The 6,131-nt window shown below is 46.4% G+C and overlaps 1 pseudogene; it reads left to right on the top strand.

The window, feature by feature from the left end:
• Window positions 1-2,416: 2,416 nt before the first annotated feature.
• Window positions 2,417-6,131, top strand: part of LOC101565993 — a 60,522-nt pseudogene continuing 56,807 nt past the window's right edge.

The following is a 6,131-nucleotide window of genomic DNA, read 5'->3' as shown; positions in this document are numbered from 1 at the left end:
GGTCGCCGCAAGCCGCGCCAGGTCCCGCTGCCGCCCTCCCGGCCCCTTCGGCCTCCGCTAGGGGCTGGGCGCTCGCGCTCCGCTTCCACTCGAGCCCCGCCCAGGCGCACGGACTCTGATCCGCACAGCCCGCGTCCTCCTGCTGCTGCCCTCGCGGGTGTCCCTGGCCCCGCACCCTCGACCACAGGAGGCCAAAGCCCAGCGACCAGAGCAGCGGGTACCGGGGACGCACCGGAAGCGAGAGCAGGCCGGAGGCAGCGCGCAGGCGTAAACGTGCACGCTGGGAGAGCAGCGCAGCGGAAGGCAGCGTCTCAGGGCCGCAGCACAGTGCTGGGACTCTATTTCCCAAGAGGCTATGCGCCACTAACTTTAGGGACTCGCAGGATGTCTAGACCTCACCTGGCAGTACACACGCACTAGCCTGGGCGTAAAGGCCCCACTGAGCGCCACACTCATCCGCATTCGTCCAGGCCCTTGCACTCTAGAAAGGGGATGCACAGCTGCTGCGATCTAGAGCCCGAGTCCTCTCCAAGCCTTGAGACTATACTTTTAGAACCAAGAATCTGGAAAACGGAAGGAAAAGGTCGTGTTCCCTTAACTAAAGTGCCAGCAGACATTTCTCTCAAATACTAGGGTACCACAAATGTTCCGCGATGTTTTCCAAGGGAAGGGGGGAAAATGGAAGCATTTGTAGACCAGATGACTAATGCTGGTAGCAGAAGAATCAGAAAACAAACCTAATGAAGAAAACATTAAAAAAATTAAAAAATTAAAAAAAAAAAAAACCTATGATCTTTAAGCATTAGGCAAAGTGTCTGGTCCAGAACATGACACCATAAGGACAATGACTTGCCACTTTCGTTTTAAAATAATACAAGTGTTCTTGCCAATTTTTTTTTTTTTAAGTGAGTAGGGGGGAAATAAAAACTACAAATTTCTGCCAACTAAGAAAATCCTTTTCACCAATGCAGAAAATGGAGAAATAGTTGTACTATGGACTAAGCAGTGGGTCTGGCTCAAAGGTATGGACTTTTCTCTCTAAGAAAAGATCGCAGGCCAAATTACATGGTGTGGGAAGAACAAAAGCTGTTATTTGCAAATGGAAGGAATGTCCACATTCTCAATAGGAGCGTGCTGTGATTCAGCCTGCCATGGCAACATCAGTCTCGAATTACCCATGGCTTTCCCAGAGCTCTGAAACAGCAAAAGTGTGGTGGATTAAATGCCTCACCCTGTTGGAGGTTACTGTGTAGTTTGCCACCTTGTTCCAGGCCATCGCAGTGCCCCTTCCTCAATACTAACTATTGGTGCACAAGGTTGGGCACTGAGCCCTTTCTGCTGCTGTGGGCCCCCAGCTTCTTGGCAGCATTTCACCTCTCCTGCACCACACAAACATCTCCATGGCTGCTGCCTGGGGGGGAGGCCTCTGTGACCAGGCCCCTCCTGGCCTGCCTCTACTGCTGCTAGGTGTGACAGCTTTTACTGCTGCACCTGGGTTCACCTCAGTGGGTGATATTGACAGTAGTGTAAAGTAACTGTACCTCCAGCCTCCAGTGGACCTTCCTCCCTGTGCTTGGTAAAGATGGACACAAAAGGTGCCAGTCAGGATTTCAGGTCCTCTTGTTGTCACTCAGCGTGGTCAGCTGACCATGCTCAACCCAAAGAGGAGCCTCTTCCCCTGACTTTTCTGTGATCTTCTGCCATATGACTTCCAGCTGGTGTCTCCATTGATTTTTTTTTCCATTGATTTTCAACTCTGTCCTGTCCACTCTGCAACACTGCCGCCTCCTTCTGGATCTCTTCCTCAACAGACAGACTCTGGTCTCATGAAACAGACTTCCACATTCCTTCTTGCAGTCCTGCTGACCACTATCCTGTTAAGTGGCTTTAAACTCCCACTTTGGCAATGGAGCTGCTTCTCCCATGGAGGGCTTCTCTCCTGGGGCTCTAAATTCCTGTCATATGAACTTTCCCCTCTTCTTATGTTTCTTTCAGCTGGTATAGTAAATACTTTTCGGCCAACAAGCCAATGTTCCTGGGATCTTTTGTGCATACTTATGTCCTTAAAACACTCAATTCTTGTCATTCTGCAGTAGTTTATGTTATAGAATTTCATCAATGAAGGACTCACATTTGGCTGTAGATAAAATATGCATTCATTACTTCACCTATTCTTTTAATGAAACTTCTGTGTTCCCTCTTGGGCCAGGAAATGTGATGAGATGGGAAAGGAGATCTAAGACACATTGGTGGAATTTATGTACCACCGGAGCAAGCCTTGGGTTAACTATTTGGAAGAAGAGGATTGAATATAGAATGAAATCAAGGTTGCTCTGCTCTTGTCCCCTCCATGTGGTCAAGAGACAGGCATGTGAGTGTACAATGAGCTTCAGGGAAGGGAGAGGATGGAGACAGGATGTGGTAGTGTCACCTGCATAGGGTTAGGGGCAATCATCCTCAGGTTTTGTACCTAGGTCCTGTTGTTCTCCCAAGGTGGAAGATGCTTCCAGGAGGGCTCTCTGTAGCCATGTCCTTTCCACAAAGGGCTGCTCCTCAGGAGCACTGAGCTGAGATGATGAAATCTTGAGCAAGAGAAAGCTCATTTGTCCTCCCCAGGGAGGTGACAAGGTGGTGAGCCATTTCCTGGTTGTGCACCTAACCAAAAACCTTCTTTTGCAGCTACCTGGCCAATGACATGGAAGAAAACAATGAGGCTCCTAAAGAAGACATTCTTTTTCTATGGAGGAGCTTCTTCACTAAGATTCCCATATTCCACAAGCTGCACTACTACTTCATCCACTGCATTGGCCGGGGACTTAGGGTGTCGCAGAAGGAGAGTGAGGAGATAGGTGGGCTTTTGTGACAACTGGGAGGGGTGGACTGAATTGAGACAGACAGACGGGAATAGGAGAGTTAGCATGGGTGACCAGGAGGAGCTGGAGGCTGGCCATAGGGGTGGTGTCCCTGCAGCTCCTCATCCACTCAGACTGCTTTCCTTTCCAGATCCAAACTACAACCCTGTGCTCTGGGTGTGGGGCTGAGATCATACCCTTATTCTGGGGATCCTGGAGTCCTGAGGACAGTGGCCTCAAGAAGGTGGGTGAGCATCCCATGGTTCATACAACACCTCTGCTAATGTAGAGAAAGCAGGGAGCTTATGGGAGGTCCTCTCATGATCCCCCCACCCATCCACTATCAACACATCAGGAGCCAGCTGGTCTGGACACAAGGTTGGCCTCGTCCTTTGCCTTCAAAAGACATCAACCAATATGACAAGTAGACACACATGACCTGGGGGAAGTAAGCTGTGTGAGCTCACCAAATCAAATTGCCGCTGAGGTACAGATTTGATAGAAATCCTTCTACTCAGAGAAAATGGCCATGGCAAATAGGAGCAAACCAGTGTAGATGAATTATTTATTTATTTATTTTTGTGTCAGAACCAGGGATTGAACTCAGGCCCCAGTGCTTGCCAGGGAAGTGCTTATTCCACTGAGCCATCTCCCCAGCCTCTACTTTCTTTTTTTTTTTTTTAAATGAAATGTTGACTGACCTATGTCCCATGTAAATATCCATTAGCCATAGATTTGCACTTTGCTCCAAAAGTTGTACTTTAACTGTGTAATTTATTGAGGGTCTATCAATCCTTATGCATAGCTAAGAGAGGGATTTATTTGTAACAAAGTATAAGTTTAATAGACAGCTATTATGTGGAACCAGCTGCATATTCAGAAATGCAAGATTATTATCCCTAAATCTATATGTATCCCAGCTTTCAGGCAAATGTATTGCTTATGACTAGAATGTACTTGGGAGTTCTTTCTGCCCCATCTTTCTACTGCAGACAATTTCTCCTCTTCAATAAGTGTGCATCTTCTTGAATTATATATATATATATATATATATATATATATATATATATATGTTTCTCAGAATGATGGAAAGTTAAAAACTATTAGCATATTTGTTAGGTAGGGTTGCTGCTTATAATTAAATCAATACAGTATGTGTTTAGACAAAGAAGTGGGCAAAGATTTGTGTTGAATTGTGTGCAACTAGCCCGATTTAGAGTAAGCATTGTCGGGCTGGGGAGACAGCTCAGTGGCATAAGCACCTGCCTTGAGTTTGATCCCTAGTACTATCAGAAAAAAAAATAATAGTAAAACAAGTAGAGTAAGCATTTTGGCAAGACATTAGACATTGGGATGTGGGAGTCAGCATGTGAGCTCATGGTCACAATGTTGACATATTAGCGATGCTTTTATTATAGTTAGAAGTCTATATGTTAATTGAGTGGAAAGGATGAAGGTGTAAATTAAGTTGAAATGTGTTTCTTTCTCTAAAGTTGCACTTCTCTAGTATGTACTCCAGAAAGGAATCACCTCACATTCTTGCTATAAAGTAGAAAGAAAGATCTGACCTGAGACATCTTAAGTGAATTTTGGAATGAGGGTCAACCAAGTAAGAACCACAAGTGAAATAACAGTTTTGAATTGGGATTAAGAACGAAGGGGCAGAGATAAAACTGGATTTGTAAAGTGGTTGAAACTTTAGTTGAGGGTCACCTAGGATGCCACTCTTCTGCTCTAGAAAATTGCCCCCAGAAATCTGACATCTCACTCTTCTTTCACAATTTCTGGGCCCATGAGGGTTGCCCATTTTCAGCACAATGAACATTCAGACCTCTTTTTTGGATAACCTAGTAGAACCTATTCATTTCTAAAATGGACAAAATATCACATCAGACTCCCTGAAGCTGGGGAACCTGTGGAAAGAAAGTTAGAAGGGTGGACTATGCATTGTGGGTATTTGTGAATTGTGGGTTGTGAGTATTTGACTGAATTTCTTAATTGAAAGAATCTTGAAGTTTTTCATGTAGGCAAAACAATCACAAAGGAAAACCCAGAGCACCACCAAAGGCACCAGATTTTAGCCTAGAGAGTTAAAGCAGGAAGTAGAGGAGGAAAGTGGAATAGAAAGCCAAGTAGAAGGAGAAGGAATCAGAGTCTGTGGTTGCCTGGACAATCACCCTAAATCCTAAATGAAGGAAAGGCCTCTGAACAAGGAACACTGGCCAGGAACGGCCCAGGCGAGGAGGAAGCACACAGGCCCAAGCATCCCTTGACCATTTCAGTCTTATAGGGGATTTGTTTTCATAACCTAAATGCCTGATTTACATCATAGGAAAATGGGAACATCTGAAAAGAAGTGGCGATGTGGGAGCTGTCCCAAGTGTGGGAGATGAGCAGGAGGGCTGAAGCTGTCCAGAGGGAGAAGGGGGGCTGACAGCGCCCATGATGGAAGGCTGCAGAGCAGCATCCTGGGAGCCTGGAGCAGCAGAGAAGGGTGGCAGCTCAGAGGAGAGTGGCTGGGAGCAACGCGAGAGCCAGAAGGAAGCAAGGCTGAAGAGGGGCAGACGGATGAGCAATGAGCGGAGAATGGGGTTGGAGAAAGCGGTGGGATGGCTGTGAAGGAGTGCGGAGGGCTGGAATACAGGAGCTAGAAGTCTCATGGGGAAGGGAGGGGAAGAGGGAGAGAGGGAAAGAAAGAGAGAAAGCAGAGCAAGTGGAGATGGGAAAGTTAACATGAAGGCAGAAGCCAGGATAAGCAGGTACCTTGCACTGCATAAAGCAGGGACATACACCTATAATCCTCGCACTCTGGGAGGCTGAGGCAGGAGGATCACCAGTTTTAGTACAGCCTGTTCTATTTAGTGATATAATGAGAATCTATCTCAAAATATAAAAATCAAAAGAGTTGATGATGTAGCTCAGCATGAAGAATAAATGGAGGGGCTGGGAGATACCTCAGTGGTCTAAGCACCTGCCTGGCAAGTGCAAGGACCTGAGTTCTATCCCCAGTACTGCATGCCATACTGGCCTCAAAACTGGGTGTGATGCTGCATGCAATCCCAGACCTGGGGAGGCTGACACAGGAGGATCACTATGAGTCCAAGCTGCATAGTAAGACGCTGTACCAAATAAATAAATAAATAAATAAATAAATAAAATTTTTAAAAATGAATGGAACCAAGTTCAATTCTTAAGTGGAGAGAGACCCAGTCCTAGCCCAGGTCTAGTGAGTGTATGGGAGAGCTTCCTGCTACCCTGCGCTGGCGGGACCAGTCCCAG

This window comes from Octodon degus, unplaced genomic scaffold (genome assembly GCF_000260255.1).
Source record: "Octodon degus isolate 3935 unplaced genomic scaffold, OctDeg1.0 scaffold00031, whole genome shotgun sequence".
Lineage (NCBI taxonomy): Eukaryota > Metazoa > Chordata > Mammalia > Rodentia > Octodontidae > Octodon > Octodon degus.
Note: the sequence above shows the minus strand (reverse complement) of the source record. Positions and strands in the feature narration are given on the sequence as shown.